The 23,889-nt window shown below is 40.8% G+C and overlaps 1 long non-coding RNA gene across 7 annotated transcripts in view; it reads left to right on the top strand.

Moving 5' to 3' along the window:
* The window catches only part of LOC137229498 (uncharacterized), a 255,195-nt gene that overhangs the window by 103,893 nt on the left and 127,413 nt on the right, over positions 1-23,889 (top strand). For all 7 annotated transcript variants that reach the window (XR_010945714.1, XR_010945713.1, XR_010945712.1 and 4 more), the window contains exon 2: positions 10,124-10,181. This is a non-coding gene — a long non-coding RNA (uncharacterized lncRNA). The remainder of the gene's footprint in view (positions 1-10,123; positions 10,182-23,889) is intronic.

Genomic DNA, 23,889 nt, shown 5'->3' with positions numbered 1-23,889 from the left:
CACACGCGCGGAGAACACCCTTCTGTGTACTGTACCCAATACCTATAAATTAGGAAGCTTTCCAGCCCGGCTGGTGGGGACAAACACTAGGTCGGGTACTGTGTGAGCACTGGGTGTGGTTACTGCTCATCATTTTGTGGGGTTATGAGTCCCAGCCTCTGGTGGCTTCCTCATGTGCTGATTAGTTCTTTGCTGAATATTTGAGGGGCGTCCCCTGTAGTTCTCTGGATCTCTCTGTCTGCAGCTCTCTCATTTCTGATAATCTACATGCAAGCTGTAAGCGCCACGTTCTCTCCGAACACTTAGCTCCGTCTCCATAACTCAGGAAGTTTCCCGGTTTATGCCTGTTACCACCCTTCACACAGCTAACTCTCTAGGGCAAGAATCCAGGGCAATGATAGGACTCTTGTTTTCTCCCCATGTCTCAGGGGTCACTGTCTTCCATTGCCTGACGCCCAAAACCTCAAAGCCATTGTCTCATGGACTTTTTTCTGTTTTTAAGTTTCCCAGTCAAGAGGGTAATCCCATCTCTATGAGACCATCTTGGCCATAAGCAGAGATATCTCATCAACCAAATCCAGATTACCCCACATAGCCCTTTAAAAATTGAGATATCATTTACAAGCCGTCAAATCCATCCTTTAACACTGTACAGCTCAGCAGTTTCCAGCACATTCACAAGTATATTTAGCATATTCAGCATTATTTAATTCCAGAACATTTTCATCACCATAGAAGGAATTCCCATGCCCATTAGCCGTCTTCCCCATCCCATCCTCCCCCAGTGCCTCACACCCCGAATCTACGTTCTACCTCCAGGGATCTGCCTGTCATGGATAGTGTGTATAAACTGCTTTACACAACATGTGGGCTTTGTGCTTGGCTTCTTCCAGCAGGAAGCGAAGGGTAAGGCAGTGATGTCAGCTGCCCACTGAGTGTTGGTGATGTCCCAACACACACATGGAGACACTCAAGACAGCCCGGAGACTTACTGTTTCCCAGCATTTAAGGGAATCTCTGCAATCATTAGATGCCCAATAAACTCCCTGAACAGAGACTCCAGCGCCTATGGACGGAAGAGTATACAGACCTTACAGAAAAGTCACTAAGCAAAACAAACCACAAAACAACTACAGACAGCAACCCAGCAAGCCCCAGGGATCGGGGGAATCTGATTCCCAGAGATGCCACGTGATGTCACTTAATGGAATCCATTTTCAACAAGAACACATGAGGCATGAGGCATGCCAAGAGGCAAGAAGGAAGGGTAGAGCCTCAAGTTCATCCAGAACCTCCAGCCCAGGCCCCTCCAGGTCTGTCGCGTGAACTCAGCCCGTGGCTTGTTCATCTCCACGCACGGGCTTCTAGATCCCCAAGGACATACCAGACCTTCCTCGAGCCCCTCTGGATACCACCTCATTTTCCAGATCTTCCTTTTGCGTTTTCTGGCTAGCCCCTTGTTTGCCCAACTATTACGCGCTGATTATTTATTTGCGTATCCAGTCTCTAAATGTTTTTGACACATGCCCCTGAGAAAGGCTTTGGGCGCACGGCAGGCTCTGAATCAGGTAAAATAAAAGCAGCCACCCAAGTGGTATCTTCCAGAAAACCATCCGGGGTGTCAAATAATGAGATTCTCTGGGCGCAGAGCTGTGGAGGGGCTTCTGCCCCATGGTGTCCACCGTGAGGCTGCGGGGCTGCCGGCCCTCACTGTGATGAGACCCCTTGCTTTCCCAGGCTACTGCAGAGCCATAGACAGAGGGGCTGGAACAGGGAATATGACAAGGCCACAAAGCCTGCCGACTCTACTGAGATTGGGCTGTTTTTCTTCAGTGAAGGCTCCCAGAATCACTGCAAGCCTTTGGTTAATTTCTCAGTGTTGATACTGACACTTCTTGCCAGTTTCCTCCATGCTTTTATGGAGGAGAGAATTCAGAACCTCCAAAGGAAAAGATTAATTATGCACTTTGTTGCTTAATATCTTTCTCCCCTGCTAGAATGTGGTCTCCATGAAATCGGAAATCTCTTCTGTCTTAAGATAGTAATTCCAAGGCAAACTTATGTGACTTGGGCAAAGCAGGTGATCAATAAATATTTTTCAGTGGATAAATGGATGGATGGATTGAAGGGCATCCTCTCCATAATGAAGCACATGGAATGTGACCTCAGCCCTTGGCTGCCTTTTCATTTCCTTTTTCTCTCCCGCCAATAGCGTCCACTCCCTGATGTTCACACCCTCTCTCAAATGTCTTCCTTTCACCCTGGCCCTTGATGCGTAAGGACCCCACCACCAGCAGCTGCATCTAGGCTACACCCGGCACAGTCCAGAGCATCTTGTCGTGAGCAACCTTTAGCCGCACTTCACAGAGACTGGATTACCGTCCTGACTGGGAAAGCACATCTTCAGGATGGAGTTTTCGTGTCAGTACCTCGTCCTGGCACCCTAGAGCCTCTTACATCTCAGCAATCTGTCTTTAAAAGTTAGGTTTCAGCTAAACGTCCATTTTCAAACGGGAACTTTCAGCTCTGCTGAGATGACGCAATTTGTTGAAGAACCACTCCCATCCCGACTTTCAATTGCCACGACTGTCTTCGAGAAAAGCCTCTAGAAATGAGAAGGGTTTGCTGCTGCTCCTGACAGCATGGCCGCTCCTGCTGTAGCATCAGATGTCCTAGTTCCTGAGATGGAATCTTCCTCGCTTTCCCCTAAAGGCTTCCATCGAGTTGGAAGATCATTTACTTGACACAAAGGAGGCCCCTGTCTGTCTCCCAATCCTTATTCCTGTGATGCCCTGGACCTTCTTTTCCGGGCCCTTTTCATTCCCCACAGTGAAAAAACATAGACTCTTTTTCCTTTGTTAGCTAGAAACCAGAAATGTGCTGGGGGAGAGAGTAATATAGGGTTCTGAGGAGGAAATGACATTATTCATGTGGAGCCCGATTCCCCAGGGAAGTAAAGCCTGTCCACACGTGAACACACAAAGCGTGTCCCAAACTGGCTTAAAGTTATTTTATTTGACTTGCTGTGGCCCTTGAGAGAAATGAATGCACTCTTTGGATCACCGTCTGGGACTCCAATGACTGAAAAACGCAGGCCACTTCAGCAACTCCCCTCCGCTATAGAACGCTCCCATTTGCATGGGAAAATCCGCCTGCGAGGCTCTGAGTTGAGTGTCTATTTATGCATTAGCTCTGGCCGTTGCTTTAAGCACTTAATTCTCAGTGTGCTGCTCGCAGAGCTGTCGAGGGTGAAAATGAGCCTCTGTCTGGGGCCCGAGGATGGTCATTCGGTGGTTCTTTGAATCTCCTGGATTGATTTGCAGAAGTTGTGTGTGTGTGTGTGTGTGTATATATATATATATATATATATATATGTTTATTTACTTCAAGATTGGGTCTGTAACTTCCATCAAATTCTCAAAGGAGCCCAGTATTCAAAAGAGATTAAGAAACAGTGATTTAAATAATTGAAAGTGGTCAATTATTTATCTAACTTTTCCAGGCTGCTTCTTGGCACTGAACCAGCGCACAGCACTTCTCCACGCCCACCCAAGGCATCTAAAGCGAGCTTGAGGAAGGAGCTCTTGTTCCTCTTCCTCCTTCCCCACCCCCCTCCCCTTCTTGGGCCCTTCCTCTGCCACGTGTTCCTTCTGTAGCAATTCCTAAAGCGTCCTCCTTTCTCTCCTGAGTAACTCCTAGTAGCCAGTTGAAGAATGAAAACTCCAATCTCCCTGTCCTGAGAACTGTACACGAGGGCAGGGCACACGTCCACTCCTCTGGAAGAGCAGCCTGGCACTCAGGAGATGCTGCCTAGAGCACAGCTTGGGAACCCAGCCCCAAGCCCAGCACAGCCACAGTGAAGCATACAGACGGTGCAGTCCTCTGCGCTCAAGAAGTTTACAGTCTCGTTGATGAGACAAGACTTGAACGCAGTAGAACACTTTATAATGCCTCAGTTGTTTTTTATGTTGAAGTGACGGTGTGCATGTCAAGGATGCTGCGGAGACAGGAAGTTCAGTGAAGCATGAAGAACTTAGGACGTGTGCTTGCGAGGAAGGGACGTGGAGAATTGGGCCTGAAACGATGGGTTATATCTAGATTTCTGAATGTTTAAGGCCCACGTTTGGTTTGTCGATTTTTTTCCAGTGCAGCAAAAAGAAACTAAGACAGAATGACACTAGTGCCTTCTCTGCAGGACAGAAATAGCATAAAACAGATGACAGTAGGGAGCTATTAAAGGGACTGGGCCATCTGGTTATGGATTACAGTAAGCCCTCCTCCATTCCCCCCGGCCCCCACCAAATACTCATTTCAAGAGCAGGAAGGTGGGATGAAATTATCTCTAAGGCGCCGTTTGCCCCAACATCCATTGACTCTGAACTCATGCTGACAGTTTTGCTGTGTTATCAGTACTGGTAATAAAATGACTACTAGAAAGTCATCTTCTAGCTGAGGATGGAGAAGCAGAAATACCTCATACTCCCTCACACTGAAGGACATCTACCCAATCTGCCTAAATTTTCATAATCAATGGCTCCTCCACAGCCCTGGAGGGCCCTGTTAAAATATACACGAGTTATCTGAGAAAAGGAGATAAAGCCTTATCTGCCGTTAACATCTTAGTAAGAATTTGTTAGATTTGCCTCAGTAGGTGGAATACAGAACTGGGAGTTTGGGGCAGGGCATGGAAGATGCTGATCTTGGTAGATGGAACAGACAGACCTAAGTGGGAATCGTGATGGGGGAAAAGGGATCAATCACCAAAGGGGTGACAGGGTTTTCGGCAGGAGAGGCAATGAGAAGGGCTAAACCTACGTCTGACCTTCAAGGACGGACTCACCAATCACATTAAAGTCTCAGGAGGGGATGGGGCAGGAGCTGTAATGCGTGGGCCAATAGAAAGAAGTAGAAATTGAGACGAATGCTTGGCTTTAAGCTTTACTCCCCAAAGAGCTAGAGCGCAAGTTTAAATGGGAAGTGGCACTTCTGGCTGTGCTTTCCACGGCCCTTAGAATCTTTTATGGCTGAACTTCTGCAGCATCACTGTGTGAAGGGACCGAGGGCTGGAGCCGATGAGTGCTCCGGAGAACACACAGATGGATCCAACAGACTTGCAGAATTCCCCCACGAAGACCCCACCAGCCTCTATTGAATGAGATCTGTTTAGCTTATAGAGTTTACAGCAAAAAATAACCCACATCTGGAAAGTGTGGCACTTTCCAGGTAAGTTGGAAATTTGTTTCCCACTCTCGAGGGAGATGCCCAGAATCACAGACAACCAAGAGTCTGGTGGTGAGCGACAGAGAAATCGCCGCATTTCTTAAACAAAAATTTAATGAGCTAGGTAAGAATGATTTCTCATTATTAAATTAATTTTTATGTAAAGAGATTTTCTATGTTAACTGAGAACAATTTGTTCTCCTAAGCAGAGATAAATTGCCGTATTTACAGTGTTCATTTATTTGGGAAATCCTTTTTTTTTTTCTCATGAAAAAAATTGAAGTAATCTTTGGTCCAGCCTCTTTCCGAATTATCACACAGTTTGAATTGTGTGAATTGAATTGAATGAGGTTTTATTTTGCTGAGAATTAAATTTGTTCAGAAAGATATATTATAAAAGGACACAGACACGTACACACACATCTGTGAAAATACACCTAACAAAATAATTCTTTAAAGGAGTAGATCTCCTCTCGTGTTTTGTTTGTTTTTTTTTTTCAGTTTGACTCATACTGAAACTTGGACCTTTTGGGGGTTAATGAAAGGCTTAGAGTCAATATTCTGAAACTTTGGAATAGTAGGATACCGGAAACCTAATTAGAACCATTAAATAACGGACTAGACGAACACTTAAAACCACCTAATCATAATGCCAAATTTCTCTCCCCACCTCTCACAGGAGTCCGTCTTACAGATATGAAAACTTAGGGATAGAAATGTGAATTTACTATCAAGATCACATAATCTATTAGTTAGGATTTGCCTGCATATAAGACAAAACCCCCATTAACAGTGGCTTAAACATATAAGGACATATTTTGTCCCATATAGACTAAATCCAAAAACAAAAGAAAATAAATCCAAGGTGGGCAGTCTAGGCTGATACGATGGTCCCATGTTCCTTAAAAGTCCAGGCTGTTTGCAGCTTCCATTTTCATGGTCCCCTCATGAGCCCCAGCAGGGGCTGCAGCATTTCATCCACCTGGCAGGCAGCAAACAGCTGGAAGATGGAAGAGCAAAAAGGGCACTACTCAAACTCTGTCCCCCCTGAAGGAGCCTTTCTCAAATTCCCAGCCAGGAACACCTGCCTGGTCACAACAGTGATATGACTATTTGTTGTTCAACTTGGGCTGAGAAATGTCGTCTTTTAGCTGAATGCTTTTGGTGCCTGAAACACACATACACAGCAACAGCAACAACAACAAACAAAAGCAGTCATTGAAAAAGGAGTTTTGTTAATAAGGAAGAGGGAAAATTTGATATTAGGCAGATTATTTTTTGCTGCAGAACCAATTCATATCAAACCTAAAACCTGGGGTTCTTTAATAGTATTTTTTTTAAATTATTTATTTATTTTTGGCTGCGTTGGGTCTTTGTTGCTGCGCGCGGGCTTTCTCTAGTTGCGGCCAGCGGGGGCTACTCTTCGTTGCAGTGTGCGGGCTTCTCATCACGGTGGCTTCTCTTGTTGTGAAGCAAGGGCTCTAGGTGCGCACGCTTCAGTAGTTGTGACGTGTGGTCTCGGTAGCTGTGGCTCGCAGGCTCAGTAGTTGTAGCACACGGGCTTAGTTGCTCCGCGGCATGTGGGATCTTCCCGGACCAGGGCTCAAACCCGTGTCCCCTGCATTGGCAGGCAGATTCTTAACCACTGCGCCACCGGGGAAGCCCAAACTTGGGGTTCCTAAATAGCAATTCTTTCTCTTTTTTAAAAAAACATTTATTTATTTACTTGGTTGCACCGGGTCTTAGTTGTGGCAGGCAGGCTCCTCATTTGTGGCTCGCCGGCTCCTGGGTTACAGCATGTGGGCTCCTTAGTTGTGGCATGCGAACTCTTAGTTGCAGCATGAATGTGGGATCTAGTTTCCTGACCAAGGATCAAACCTGGGCCCCCTGCATTGGGAGCACCGTCATATCCACTGCGCCACCAGGGAAGTCCCTAGTGATTCTTTCTATGACAGAAAAATTGAGAATTCTTGAATGTAAAAATCCTTACTGGATATAGTTAGAATAAAGTAACAAGACCTTAGAGATGATGAATCTTCTCTTTCTGCTATCTCAGTGTCTATCCCAGAGGCATTCAGATGTTATTTCCTGGAAAGCATCCTGAGTTTTACAGCAGAAGAGCTGCTTCAAACCCCAAGGCCACAACATAATGGTGTGATCTTGGTCTTGTCACATATCCTTTGTGACTGTAAGTTTGTGCCTGTAAAATGGAGACACCAAGACATAGAGTGGAGGGGCCTTTAGCCTCTCCATAATTTCCATCAGCCTTCTCAACAAGGCCAATGCAGGTAAATATACATATTTAATAAATATGTACTAAATAACGTACTTCCTAGATAAAGTCAGCTTCAGGACAAACTCTTATTCCCCTTTTCATCAAGATTTACTCACCCCTTAAACTGCTCTTATGTGGCTATTATGAAGTTGCCACTAAAAGGCCCTTTAGGTATTATTTGTGAAGGCTCTTGGCAACTTCTTTTATAAAGTACTAAAACACACGCGCGCGCGCACACACACACACACCCACACACACACACACAATTCCTCCAAAGAAACAAGGATAGTTTAGACCTTGGGAATAGTGGCATGGATACCCCTGAGAGCAGAAGAAGGAGGAGAAAGAAAGAAGTTGCTCTGAAGAGTCTAAGCAACAGGAAACAAGAAAAGTTCATTTCTTGTTCAGAAAACATTCCGAATTAAATAATTAATTCCTTGTAATTAATGCATAACTGAGTTTTGAGAGTTTGTCTTTCAGTTAGTCAGGTGATGGTCTCCCAGAGAGGAAAGGGAAATTACTAATAGGGGAGAGAAAATTGACTATCAAGAGATGACAATGGACAAATGATGAAAAGGCAGAAAAGACCTTGAAAAACTAGAAAATGCAAACATTGGACTGACCAAATAATCCCAGATGGGAACGACTTCTGCTTTCATCCATTTATTCACTCATTATTTCATACATTCAACAGGTATTTCTGAGGAAGTTAACAACCCTATGAAAAGTTTTGTCCTTGAGGGCATTGTAACACAGTGAGGAGGAGGATGATATCATGATAGTGATGTGATGATGATGATGATGTGATGATGATGGTGATGATGATGGTGATGGTGATGATGGTGGTGATGTGATGATGATGGTGATGATGATGATGGTGATGATGATGGTGGTGATGATGATGGTGATGGTGATGATGGTAATGATGATAATGTAATGATGTGATGATGATGGTGATAAAGGTGAAGAAGAAGATGAAAATAACTGCAAATACTGATGTAGTACTTGCTGTGTGCCAGAGATTGTTCTAAGTATTTTGTTGAATTATTTCATTTAATCTTCACAACAACTCCATGAGTTGACTAATATTTTTATCCCTACTTCGCATATTAGGAAGCTGAGACATAGAGGTGTGAGTCATCAGCTAAAGGTCAATTCTGTTTTTATATAGACCTCCAAGAAAGCAGAGTAGTGTGTTGTGGTAGGTCACTTCTGTGATGACCCTTGATGACCCCCCACCTCTGATATTCGTGGGCTTAAGCAGACTTTCTCCCCAGAATAACTTTCTTCCAGCCAATAGGATAACTCCATGTTGAGAGGATGCCACTTTGTGATTAGTTGAACTTCTGTCTTGCTTGCAGACTCTGCCCCTTACTGACTTTGATAAAGCGAGTTGCCAGGTGCAGAGGGCCCACATGACAAAAATCTGGGGGTAGAGTCTCTGGTTAATAGTCAGCTAGAAACTGAGACCCTTAGTCCAGCAGCCTGAATGGAATTGGATCCTGTCAAAAACCACATAAATGGGTTGGCGGCAGATTCTTTCCCAGTTGAGCCGTCAAATGAGACCTCTGCCTGGCTGACGCCTTCACTACAGCCTTTGAGATCCTCTGATGTGGAGGATCCAGCCAAGACACACCATACTCCTGACCCTCAGAAACAGTGACATTAAAAAAAAAAACATGCATGTAGTTTCAAGTCACTGATGTGTGGTAATTTGTCATGCAGAAAAAGGTAAATGATACGTATATACTATTTTTCAGGAAGACTCCCTCCAAAAATGTCTAAACGCAAAGAGAATACACATTAGAAGTACAATTAATAACCCTAGTAACAAAAAGTAGAAATCAAACTACTATTAAGATACAATAATATTTTACAATTTTCCGGGAAAAGCATAATAAATTATATAACTCACTTTGGAGAGGGCTTGAGGAAACAGCACTGTTAGTTTGAATGTAAATCAGTATAGTCTTTTGGAAAGAAATTTTGCAAAACGTATTAAGACTTAAAATGGACTTTCTCTTTAACACAGCAATTCTACCTGTAAACATGTTATCTAAAGAAATAATAAGGTTTGCGTACAGAAATATACCAGGGTGCAGCTCAGTGACTAATTTTAATTCTATAATTAAAAATGATCTAAAATTGAAACCAATCCAAATGTTTAACAGTTTGTTATTGATGAAATAAGTTAGGAGAGCTCCAGAGATAGAATTGTAGGTATTCCTTAACATGTTTAAGGTAGGGAAAACATTGAATGCCATAAAAAAATAATTATGATTTATTAAATCACAAAGTATCTTATAAACTAGACCACACAGTAAATATTTACTTGTGTAAATTACATGCACAGTTATGCCTATATGTAGCCTACACAGGAACAAAAGACTGACACCATTTATATTAGGATGGTTAAAGACGTGCCTCCGTTGCTAGGGCTATAGTACAGTATCATGGATGGTTTTTATTTTCATATTTGTTCTTGTCTGCATTTTCCACATTTAAAAAATGGTTATAGGTTGTTCTTGTAATTAGGAAAAAAAATAATGTATTATTGCTAATGATATAACTCATTTCATGATGCCAGACAGATACGTTACTGTATGTTCATTTCTTTTTAATTTGTAGGCTGAAGACCCAGAAAAATACGTTAAATCAAGAAAATGCTGATAATGTACTGTCTCCGGTAAGGAATGAAGTTAATCTTTTGTTTTACTCTTGGTAGCTAATTTACTTCTGCTTGTGCGTCGCCTTGTCCATGCGTCAGTGCAACAGCATGGCTGTTGGAAGCAAAATGATATCTTAACAATGTCAGCTCGGTGCTTTGTGACCACCTGGAGAGATGGGATAGGGAGGGTGGGAGGGAGACGCAAGAGGGAGGGGATATGGGGATGTATGTATACGTAGACTTTGTTATACAGCTGATTCGCTTTGTCATACAGCAGAAACTAACACACCATTGTAAAGCAATTATACTCCAATAAAGATGTTAAAATAAATAAATAAGATAGAACTAAAAAAAAAACAATGTTGGCTGTAGATAAGAACTGAGCTATTAAATATAAAGTAGATAAGGCTGAGCTATTACATATAAAGTGTATAAAGTATCAAATACAAATACAAAGTGTATAAAGTAATCAAAAACCATCCTCTTCTAAAATACTGAGCACACAGAATGCGCTTGCAAACTTCCCAGAGGAGAAACACTCTACAAAAATTGGAGCCAATTTACTGTCCATGAGAGGTTCCCAGAATAAGTCATTTATCATTCACTGAAATTTCAGTGTGATCCCTGGCTGAAATGAGCAACTGAATACAGATCAACCTTGGATGTATGATTCGGGCTCTCATGGATTCTGACTTGATTAAACCATTCATAGTATTTATTCTTCAGCAAGAAACTCTTTGTTTCAATTAATCAATCAAGGCTCTAGCAGAGCAAAACATGATTAATTAATAATTGTCTGTACACACCCATGCCTCAGGGATACCTTGATTTTCTCAGGCTGTCCACACATACGGAATGAGTAGAGCATGACAGGGAGTTAAGTTGGTGCCGATGACGATGGTGAGGAACATGACAGCATTTTCTTTATCGTTGCTAAAAGACAAATTGGAGAAAGCTCTATGCTCTGCACAAAATTAACCACTCTGGATAAGCTCTGTATAAAACAGAATGACCCAAATGTGTCCAAGCTGAGGAATAAGACTTTAGCTAGTAAGAACCAAAGCAATCACAGGCTCATGTGTAAAATACATACATGTGTAAATACATACAGAGAAAATATTAAAGGATGGCATGAACAAACAAAGATTTTTCAAGTCCGTAGCAAAACCCATGGCCCAGGCAACACAGCTTCTGCCCTGCGATGGGCCTGCAGCTCTGCATTATTATTTTTTTTTGGTATTTTTTTTGGTTGATTGCATGTTTTTGTGAGAGCAATCTCAAATCCATTGTGTGGCCGAGACAGGGATGTGTTTCTCTGCGCTATAACTTGTGTTTTTTGGGCAGAGACTGCTAGGATTCAGGGATTCAGCACCAGCAAACATATTCAGTCCTCATCAATGAGCGCTGGGGACACTGGGACACCCCCATTTTCTCTTTGAGTGGCACCATTTCTCAGAATAACTGAGAGATCCCCAGAGACATAGGATAAGGGGGCAGATCTCAAGGCAGAGCAAGGCATGGTGTGAGGTGGGGTTCACCATCCCAGCGGTCATCCACCAAGAAGACCCACATCATCACCTGATGGTCTGATAAGAAGCATCTCGCTTCTGAGGTGAGCAGAGTGATTGTGCAGGGCTGGGAGACATCCACTGGTGGCCTCTCTCCAGGCCAGGGCTTCTGCACATCCTTCCTGTAATACCACCATGATTACAGGCACCACTAGAGCCAAATTCAGCTGTGCAATTTAATAGCTTAGTAATCTTGAACATACTGCTTTCTCTCTGAGCTGAGGCAGCTAAACACTACCTGTGGTACTTAGCACATACTAAAAGAGAACGTAGATGGTATAAGATATATGGTCCTTGTCACTAATGTAAATGGTTTAACATTCTGGAAACATCCCCGGGCCTTCTGCACATTCTGTAGAACATTCAGCTAAATACTGACCTGCTATTGGGTTATCGATGGTGCAAGAATGGGACCTGGGAATTCGTAGCTGCTGTGTCATGGGCTTTGTGGGTGGAGTTTTGCCCTGAGTTAGTCTATGGAAGTTTGCTAGGGTGAGTTTAGTAGATGGGTCAGGAGGTGGGTGGAAGTATTTCCCTGGCATCTGTTTGATATGCCCTGTTTGTCTGTGGTTTGGAGGCTGTTGTCTGAGGCCATGAAATCTACATTCACCTATTCAGGAGTGGAAGGGAGAAGAAAAGTAAGGCATTTTGGCGACTCCTTTTACCTCTACCCTGCACATTATGAGGTGAGATCCAAGCTCATCACATTTCAACAAATTCAGGAAGAGGGTTCAGTAGAAAAAGGTGTCCTTTCTGAAACAGAGTGACTTAGAATCATTGGAAACTGTATTTTAAGAAGCTTGAATGGGGACTTCCCTGGCTGTCCAGTGGTTAAGACTTCACCTTCCAATGTAGGGGGGTGCGGGTTCGATCCCTGTTTGGGGAGCTAAGGTCCCACATGCCTCGTGGCCAAAAAACCAAAACATAAAACAGAAGCAGTATTGTAACAAATTCAATAAAGGCTTTAAAAATGGTCCACATAAAAAAAAAATCTTAAAAAAAAAAAGAAGCTTGAATGGCCATCAATGATCAGTTAGGAGAGTGTGTGTCTCAGGTGTATCACAGGGCAACAAACTCCCCACCACTCACCCCACACACCACCTGCCCACACGTTTGCCTGCCAAGGTTTGCCTCTCCCACCATCTTATCTGTGCCTGGTGAGGCAGAGAGTGGCTAGTGAACTTCCAGACACACTTGACTTCATAGTGGAGACTTCCTGACCAGTGACTGTGTACTGTCATGACCTGTGTATTGTCTAGCATGGTTCTGTGCATTGCCTATGTAGCTTATTATTATTGTGTAGATTATGGTGACCATATATCAGGGTGCAGTGGATAAGAGTTCAGGCTCTGGAATCAGACTGCCCAGGTTCAAATCTGACTCTGCTGTGGTGCCTTAAGCAAGTTACTTTACCTCTCTGATCTTCAGTTTCCTCACTTATAAATTAGAGATCATAATTGCTCCCGTTTCATAGAGTGATTATAAAAAGTAAGTTAAGGTACATAATTTGTCACAGTACCAAGCACATTATAAATTATCAATAAATATTAGACCATGGGGTCAGGGATAGTTTGGACAATGAAATACCCCTGTAGCATCATATGTCAGGATGCTCTGGTCCAGCTAGCCATCAGTCACTTAATGTACTACCCGTCTCCTTCCAAATAAAACCTACCTCTGGGCTGCATCCCATCAGCCAAAGTATCAGCATGGTTCTAGAAAAAGATCAGCAGGTCTAAAGGGACATCTGGGTCTTATAATGACCTTCATTCACATACCCATTCAGAAAATAGTTCTTAAGTGCTTCCCAGACTCAGGTCCTTAGTAAACACCGACAATATAATGGAAATCACTATTGGCAAGTCCTTTGCTGTCATGAAGTGTCCATTGTAAGCCACCTTGAATCCTCCCTGAAATAAGCCAAAGAGCAAATAAATTAAGTCCCTACTAGCAGGAAATTCATAAAAATGTAAATAGTGAGTACTTCAGGGTAGAGTATTAAAACTGATTTTTATTTACTTGTCTGTATTTTATACATCTCTGTAAGAATGTATTCCTTTGAAGAAAACTTACCTGCGTATATATACTTCCAACTTTCTGAAAATGAAAATTCAGACTCAGGAGTGCCAAGTCAATAATCTAAGAATCCTATTTTGTGAAGATTAAAGGAAAACGAGGCAAGACATAGGAAAAGCCATAACAGCAGGTTGGAGATGGCAAACCAATGACCTAAGAGGCCGATGTCGAGGCATGAGCACGGCTGGTGGGCAGACAGCCATATTCTAACTGTTGCTTCCTAAAGCAGTCGTGAGGAATTGATTGTCCTGTCCCACTGCTGTGGGGAGGGAAGAAAGTGACCAGAGACAGGACAGGAACCAGGGTTCCTGCAGCAATACTGTCAGCCCTGCCTGGTCCCTGCAGGCAAATCTGACCTCTAAGCCAATGCCCCCTCCACCCGGCATCTAGAAGTCTTGGTAAAGGAGCTTTAACACAGCCCTGGAGGGCTCAGACACAAGGAGAAAGCTGGTTCTCAGTGCCGGGCCATTACTGAAGTCAGGCTAGCTCAGGTCCTGCACCCCAACTCTAAGATCAATCCACCCCCATTATATCAAAGGTTTTGTTCCTGGGTCAGATTTTCTGCACCTATGACCCTTTGGGACAGACATTCTCCCCTCTCTCAGCATTGGAGACCTGGCCCTGGATCTCAGGTCTGAGGGGCCACTTTGCCATGAGCTAATGGATTTCTCTGGTGATCTCCATTTGCTACGCTGAGTCTCTAAAAAGGCTTCCTAGCTCAAGCAAGTCTGAAATTTTTCAAAGTACTTTCAATGCCCTTTTGAGTTTTGAGATGACTTAAAATAGAAAAATCAATCGGACTTACAGAAATTTTCAAGAGTTATCATTCTTATGCAACCAACTTATATGTCTGAGAGTCCATGCTATGCTCTAAGCTTATCTCAAGAGTGATCTTAAAAATCAATTTTATTGAGGTTCACTTACAAACCAATAAAACACACTCAGTTTCTGTGCATAGGTCAATGAGTTTTGACAAATGTATACACCCATGTAACCATCACCATTTCCAAGACGTGGAATATTTTTATCATCCCCAAATTCCCCTCATACCCCTTTGCAGTCAGTTCTCCCCACGTTTAAGAGTGGGCGATAGCTGATGTGTTTCCTGTCACTATACGTTAGTTTCACCTCTTCTGCAATTGCAAAGAAACTGAATCACACACTGTGTCCTTTTCTGCGTTAGCTCTCTTTCATTCAGCATAGTGTTTCTGAGGAGCATCGGTTCGTTACGTATGTACACCAGTAGTTCATTTCTTTTTGTTGATGAGCAGGAATTCCATATTGCATTGCATGGGTGTAACCCAATCTGTCCGTCCTTTCCCCTGTCCACGGACGTTTGGTTCTTGCTAATTTTCAGTTGCTGTGAATAAAGCAACGGCTCACGTCTTTATGTGGATATATGTTTTCATTTCTCGTGGGTAAGTACCCAGGGGTAGAATCCCAGGATGATACAGTAAATATACTTCAATGCATGGGAAACTGTCAAGGAAACTTGAAATGTTTTCCAAAGTGGGTACACCTTTTCACATTTCCTCTGGTGCCAGACATCTTTGTTGTCATTTGCTTCACGTCTTCGTCACCACTTGGTGCTGTCAGTCTTTTACATTTTGATTATTCTAGTGGTTTTGATTTCCATTATTTTGATGTCTAATAAGGTTAAGCATCCCCTTATATGGCTGGGCTCACTGGCCACATACATATAATATATAATACATAATACATGATATATAATATTATATATGTCTTCTTTTGTGAAGTTTCTGTGTAAATCTTTTGAGCTTTACAAAAGTCAATTTATTGAGGTATGACTGACATATAAAAAGTTGTACATATTTAATGTATACAACTTGATGGGTTTGGAGATACACTTGTGAAACCATCACTACAACCAATGCCATAAACATGTCCATCCCCTGCAAAAACTGCCTCCTGCCTTCTTAATTATTTTCTTTTTGTGATAAGAACACTAACATAAGAAAAATGTTAAGTATACAGTATAGTGTTGTTAACTGAAACTAAAGATAAAACTACCATATGAACCAGCAATCCCACTTCAAAGGAATTGAAGTCAGGATCTCAAGATACTTGCATTGCCATGTTCATTGCAGCATTATTCACAATAGCCAAGTCATGGAAGCAACCTAAATGCCTACTGATGGGTGAATGGATAAATAAAATGTGGTATTTATATCCAATGGAATATTATTCAGTCTCAAAACAGAAAGCAATCCTGCCATTGGTGACAATATGGATGAACCTGGAGGACATTATGCTAAGTGAAATAAGCCAGACCCAGAAGACCAAATACTGCCTGATTCCACTTATATGAAAAGCTAAAATAGTTTAACTCATAGAAACAGAGAGTAGAATGTTGGTTCCCAAGGATTGGGGGTTGAGGAAATGGGGAGGTGTTGGTCAAAGGATACAAAGTTTCCGTTATGCAAGATGAATCCTGGAGATCTAATATTTTTAATTGAATTGCTTTCTTACTACTGAGTTGTAAGAGTTCTTTATATATTCTTTTTTTTAATTGAAGTACAGGTGATTTACAATGTTGTATTAATTTTCTGCTGTACAGCAAAGTGATTCAGTTATACATATATATATACTTTTATATTCTTTCCATTATGACTTATCACAGGGTGTTGAATATAGTTCCCTGTGTTATACAGTAGGACCTCGTTGTTTATCCGTCCTATACATACATCCGCCGATCCCAAACTCCCAATCCATGCCTCCCCTACCCCATGTATGTTCTTATATGATCTGGATACCGACTCCGTCAGATACTTCCTCACACTGTGTAGCTTTCCTTCTCATGTACTGAAAGATGGCTCTCAAAGAGCAGAAGCATCTAATTTTGATGAAATCAAATTTATCAATTTTCTGTAAAGTTTGCACTTTGTGTGTCCTACAGAAGACACCTTTACGTACCGTAACATCACAAGAATTTCTCCAATATTTTCTTCTAGAAATTTTCTAGTTTTAGCTTGTAGTTGAGGCTTACTTTTCACCGTTTGTATATCTAGTTGTTTCAGCATTATGTGTTGAAAAATCTCTTTTTTTTCTCTATTACCGTGGCAGCTTCATTGAAAATTAGTTTATTATTTACATTTGGTCTCTTTCTGGCCCGTCTATTCTGTTCCACTGATCTGTATGTGTGTACTTATGGCAATACTACACTATCTTGATCGTGTAGCTTTAGACTGAGTCTTGAAATCAGTTACTGTAACTCCAGCTTTGTTCTTCCAAGATTGTTTTGACAATTTAGGATTCTTTGTATATTTATACAAATTTAGAATCAGCTTAAATTTATAAAATATCCAGAGAGAATTTTGATTAGATTGCATTGAATCCATATATCAGTTTTATAGAGAATTGCTCTCTAAAATTGAGTCTTCCGATCCAGGGACATAGTATGTTTCTCCATTTACTTGTGTGTCCTTAAATTTATCTAAAAAAACCAACGTAGTTTTCAGTGTATAGGTTATGAATGTATTTTGCTAAGTACATTCCTAAGCATTTATTTATTTATTTATTTTGCTAATACAGATGGCATTATTTTCTTAACTTCAGTACCTCATATAAGGAAGTATCAATATATCTTATTACTGGTGATTCTAACTTTGGACACATGGCTAATGTACTTTCTGCCATATTTCTCCACAGTAAAGTTACTATTTTTCCTATTTTGATTAATGGCTATCCTGTAAGGAGATGCCTTTTTTTTTTTAAGATTTCTTTTTTGGTGTGGAACATTTTTAAAATCTTTATTGAATTTGTTACCATATCACTTCTGTTTTATATTTTGGGTTTTTGGCTGCTAGGCATGTGGGATCTTAGCTCCGCTACCAGGGATCGAACCCACACCCCCTGCACTGGAAGGCAACGTCTTAACCACTGGACCGCCAGGGAAGTCCCTGTAGGGAGATGCCTTCAATCTATGCAGATATCCAGTTTCTCATCCTACTTTTGTCCACAAATTTTAACACCTATCCACCACTCTTTTCAAAAAAAATTTATTGAAGTATAGTTGATTTACAGTGTTGTGTTCATTTCTGCTGTGCAGCAAAGTGACTCAGTTATACACCTATATATTCTTCTTCATGTTCTTTTCCATTGTGGTTTATCACCCACCACTCTTGACTGTAACAATGTCTGCTGCAGTGTTTGTCCAGTAGTGATTTCCTTTTTCATCATTCCGTCTACATGTATGAATTAGAATTCCAGTATAAGAAAAAGCTGGCCTTGGGACTTCCCTGGCGGTCCGGTGGTTAAGACTCCGCACTGTCAATGCAGGGGCATGGGTTCAATCCCTGATCGGGGAACTAAGACCCCACATGCCGCAAAGCACGGCCAAAAAAAGAAAGAAAGAAAGAAAAAGCTGGTCCTTTTCCTCAATGTATTTATATTAACACAGATATTTGTGTTATTTTATAGCTTTATATCCTCAACTGTCATTATTTACTTTCTTCCTCAAATTATTTCAGCTTTGGTCACTGTGATATAGGAGCTCATTCTCTAATAAATTCTTCAAAAGGGCTTGAGGAAGGTATAGAATTACCTGACCTCTTATATGTTGACAGGTGTTTTCCAGTGGTCTTGATGATTTTTTAAAATGCTGCTTTATTTTTACCTCCTTTACGTTCCCTTTTGAAGAATCAGTCTAATGCTTTCATCTTTGTAAATTATTTGATCTTTGCTTGAGGACTTGAGAAAATTTTTTTCATCTTTGAAATCTAAGAGTTTTACTAGGATGTGTCTCTGAGTTGATCATTCAGAGTTCATGCTCCCAGATACCTAATAAATCCTTCCAAGGTATAGATTAAAGTAATCTTTTTTTCTAGAAGGTTTTCTTGGGTTACAGTTTTTTAAATTATCCTATTCTGTTTTCTTCCTTGGGGACCCCAAAAATATAGATATTTTTCCCACTTTGCCTGTCTTCCATTTCCACTACTTTTTTCTGATGTTTTTATTTTTTTAACCTCATTTTAAAATTATTTTGATTATTTTCATCTTCCTTCAATGATTCTTATTAAATTTTCATTTGAGCCTACATCTTGTAATTTATTATTAAAATCTGAGGTAATTTTGTCTTTTCTTTCATTTCTTTCCTAAGTTCAATGAGCTGTCTTTCTGTTTCTTCCTGGTGTTTTTTGTTTGTTAACTTCTGTTCATACTTTTGGATTTCTCATCAAGGTTCTTTTTCATACCCTCAAATGCTTGTTTGAGTACATGTCATTTCACTTGGAGTGCCGTCTTACAGTTTTCTGCTTCATGACTACTTGCCAGGGTGAGAGAGTTTGCCTCAGTTGATGAGTATTGAATTTAGTTTGGGTAGGGTTTTTGGCAGTAACCTGTGGTGACGTGTTAAACTTTTATTGTTCATTTTTGTGGGACTGGAGTGGTTTACATAATCCCGAGTTTAACAGTGCCTACTTCTTTGAGTAAAGCAACGTTCAGGTACTCTAGTGGATTTTTTTTCTTTTTTGGTATGAATATGTGTGGTGAGGGAGAGGGGCTGTGTTTCTTCTGAGTTTGTGGGGCTTTGTCCTGCAGGACCTCAGAATTTCCCCCTTTGCTCTTCCCCTTCACCACTATATCACCAATGTCCTGTCTCACCTCCTTTTTGCATTTTCTTCCCTCCCCGGGAAGTCATTCACTTGGAAGATTCCCCTTTCAACTTGTGTGTTGAGTCCCTTCCGGGAACCAGGACACTTTTTAATACTTTCAGATTCGGGCGGACTAAGTCTTTTCGGGCAGTAGCTGTGGGTCAGTGGCCCAGGGCCAGCTCCCTTCTTCTCGCGCCTGCCCTTGTAATTGGTCTGTTTGCTTCTCACAAAGCCGGAAGGAGAGTGTGTGTGGGAAAGGTGCATGAGAAGCTGCACTCCAGAATTTCACATCCTCTCCCTTTATTATGTAGCTATTTTGAAGTTTGGGCATTTTCTGTTATGGCGAGGGTGTGGTTTTTGTATACTTTTTTCCTTTCTTGATATTCTTCCTTAGATCTGGGAAAAGCTGGTGGGATGGGGACCTAGACTATTACCATTGTCTTCAGCTATCCAGGCTTCATTTATGATACTTACTTTTGCTTACGTTTCTCTTTTTTTTTTTAACCTTTTATAATTTGAAATATTCAGTCATTTATTTTTAGAACTTTCTAATTACAAGTTATAAATTTCCTTGTAAACACTGCTTTACCTGCATCTCCCAAGTTTTCCTATGTTGTATTGTTTTGGCCAAAAAGTTCATTCGGGTTTTTTCCGTAAAATCTTAAGGTCAACCCCATATTTTCATTTTCATTTATTCAAACTATTTCCTTGTGTTTTCCTTTAAAGAAAAAAAAAACAACAACTCTGGGCATTTTAAAGTGTCTTGATCAATTTCCACACATTGGAGGAATTTGCCAAATATATTCTTATTATATTTTAATTCCATTTGATTCAGAGATTATATTTTTGTTTGACTTAATTTATTTAAAGATTGTGGAGAAGTATTTGAGGCCCTGGAGTATGATTTATTTTGGTGGCTGTTTCAGGTACAGTTGACATTATGTGTATTTTGCCTCTGTTCGGTGGATATACCGTAAATGTCCATTAGATCAGCTTGTTGACGGTGCCGTTCGTGTGTTCTGGATTCTTTGGAATCTTCTGTTCACTTGTTCTATCCATTACTGAGAGATAAGTGATGGAATTTCCGACTACAGTGGTAGACGTATCTATTTCTGTTTTCAGTTCTCTCAGATATTGCTCTGTGTATTTTGAAGCTCTGTTATGTTTGTATACATTTAGGATTATGTCTTCTTAATGGATTTTCCCAGGTTATCACTATGACATGTCTTTCTTTACCCATGGATATAGCCCTTGTTCTGAAGCCTACTTTGTGTGCTATAATTATTACCACTCCAGCTGTCTTATAATTACTGTTTGCAGTGTCTTTTCCATATTTTTTAAACTTCTAAGTTAAATGTATCTTTATATTGAAAGCACGTCTTGTAGAAGACCTATAATTGGTCATGTTTTTTTAATTAATCTAACTTCTCTGCCTTATGTCTTTTAAATGGAGTGTTTAGACCATCCACACATGCAGTGCCAATAATGTTAGATTTAAAGCTACCATCTATATGTTTATTTATTTATTATTAATTAATTTATTTATTTTTGGTTGCATTGGGTCTTTGTTGCTGTGCGCGGACTTTCTGTAGTTGCGGCGAGAGGGGGCTACTCTTCGTTGCAGTGCGCAGGCTTCTCATTGTGGTGGCTTCTCTTATGTGGAGCACAGGCTGTAGGTGCGCCGACTTCAGTAGTTGTGGCTCACAGGCTCTAGAGCGCAGGCTCAGTAGTTGTGGCGCACGGGCTTAGTTGCTCCGTGGCATGTGGGATCTTCCCGGACCAGGGCTCGAACCCGTGTCCCCTGCAATGGCAGGCGGGTTCTTAACCATGGTGCCACCAGGGAGGCCCCCATCTATATGTTTATATTCCTTATTATCCTCTTTTTCTTGTCCAGTCTTGGATTAAGTGCGTTTTACAAGTCTATTTTATTGCCACTATCAGCATATTAGCTATGCTTCTTTTGTAGTGGTTGTTCTATAGTTTAGAATAGGCATTATTTATGTATCTACCGTGAGATAATAATTTACCATTTCACATTTAATATAACTACCAAATAAAAGTATACTTTAATTTCCTCCCACCCAGCTTTGGCACTATCTTTTTCATACATTTTATTTCTGTGTAAACTGCACAAAACATTATTATCATTTTTCTACAAACACTCAGTTATCTTTCAAAAAAATCTTTTAAAAAGGAAAATGATTTTAAAAACTTCTGTGCATTTACTAGCATATTTACAATACCTTGTGTTCTTCATTTCTTTATGTAGACCCACCATTTTTATTGGAGTATAATTGCTTTACAATGTGTGTTAGTTTCTGCTTTATAACAAAGTGAATCAGCTATACATATACAAATATCCCCATATCTCCTCTATCTTGCGTCTCCCTCCCTCCCACCCTCCCTACCCCACCCCTCTAGGTGTTCACAAAGCACCCAGCTGATCTCCCTGTGCTATGAGGCTGCTTCCCACTAGCTATCTACCTTACGTTTGGTAGTGTATATATGTCAGTGCCACTCTCTCACTTCATCCCAGCTTACCCTTCCCCCTCCAAGTGTCCTCAAGTCTATTCTCTACATATGCATCATTATTCCTGTCCTGCCCCTAAATTCTTCATAACCATTTTTTATATTACATATATATGTGTTAGCATATGATATTTGTTTTTCTCTTTCTGACTTCACTCTGTATGACAGACTCTAGGTCCATCTACCTCACTACAAATAACTCAGTTTCATTTCTTTTCATGGCTGAGTAATATTCCATTGTATATATGTGTCACATCTTCTTTATCCATTCATCTGTCAATGGACAGTTAGGTTGCTTGCATGTCCTCGCTATTGTAAATAGAGCTGCAATGCACATTTTGGTACATAAGTCTTTTTGAATTATGCTTTTCTCAGGGTATATGCCCAGTAGTGGGATTGTTGGGTCATATGGTAGTTCTATTTTTACTTTTTTAGGGAACCTCTATACTGTTCTCCATAGTGGCTGTATCAATTTACATTCCCACCAACAGTGCAAGAGGGTTCCCTTTTCTGACACCTTCTCCAACATTTATTGTTTGTAGATATTTTGAGATGGCCATTCTGACTGGTGTGAGGTGATACCTCATTGTAGTTTTTTTTTTTTAACATCTTTATTGGAGTATAATTACTTTACAATGGTGTGTTAGTTTCTGCTTTACAACAAAATGAATCAGTTATATATATACATATGTTCCCATATCTCTTCCCTCTTGCGTCTCCCTCCCTCCCACCCTCCCTATCCCACCCCTCCAGGCAGTCACAAAGCACCGAGCTGATCTCCCTGTGCTATGCGGCTGCTTCCCACTAGCTATCTACCTTACGTTTGGTAGTGTATATATGTCCATGCCTCTCTCTCGCTTTTCATTGTAGTTTTGATTTGCATCTCTCTAATGATTAACGATGTTGAGCATTCTTTCATGTGTTTGTTGGCTGTCTGTATATCTTCTTTGGAGAAATGTCTGTTTAGGTCTTCTGCCTAATTTTGGATTGGGTTGTTTTTTTTTTTTTGATATTGAGCTGCATGAGCTGCTTGTATATTTTGGAGATTAGTCCTTTGTCAGTTGCTTCATTTGCAAATATTTTCTCCCATTCTGAGGGTTGTCTTTTCATCTTGTTTATGGTTTCCTTTGCTGTGCAAAAGATTTTAGGTTTCATTAGGTCCCATTTTTTTTTTGTTTTTATTTCCATTTCTCTAGGAGGTGGGTCAAAACGGATCTTGCTGTGATTTATGTCATAGAGTGTTCTGCCTGTGTTTTCCTCTAAGAGTTTTATAGTGTCTGGCCTTCCATTTAGGTCTTTAATCCATTTTGAGTTTATTTTTGTGTATGGTGTTAGGGGGTGTTCTAATTTCATTCTTTTACATGTAGCTGTCCAGTTTTCCCAGCACCACTTATTGAAGAGGCTGTCTTTCCTCCATTGTATATTCTTGCCTCCTTTATCAAAAATAAGGTGACCATATGTGTGTGGATTTTTCTCTGGGCTTTCTATCCTGTTCCATTGATCTATTTTTCTGCTTTTGTGCCAGTACCATACTGTCTTGATTACTGTAGCTTTTTAGTATAGTCTGAAGTCAGGGAGCCTGATTCCTCCATCTCAGTTTTTCTTTCTTATGATTGCTTTGGCTCTTTGGGATCTTTTTTGTTTCAATACAAATTAAGAAATTCTTTGTTTAAGTTCTGTGAAAAATGCCACTGATAGTTGATAGTGATTGCATTGAATCTGTAGATTGCTTTGGGTAGTAGAGTCATTTTCACAATGTTGATTCTTCCAATCCAAGAACATGGTATATCGCTCCATCTGTTGGTATCATCTTTAATTTCTCTCGTCAGTGTCTTATAGTTTTCTGCATACAGGTCTTTTGTCTCCTTAGGTAGGTTTATTCCTAGGTATTTTATTCTTTTTGTTGCAGTGGTAAATGGGAATGTTTCCTTAATTTCTGTT

The sequence above is a fragment of the Pseudorca crassidens genome, chromosome 8 (genome assembly GCF_039906515.1).
Source record: "Pseudorca crassidens isolate mPseCra1 chromosome 8, mPseCra1.hap1, whole genome shotgun sequence".
In the NCBI taxonomy this organism is placed as follows: Eukaryota; Metazoa; Chordata; class Mammalia; order Artiodactyla; family Delphinidae; genus Pseudorca; species Pseudorca crassidens.
This window is presented reverse-complemented; position numbering and strand designations above follow the sequence as displayed.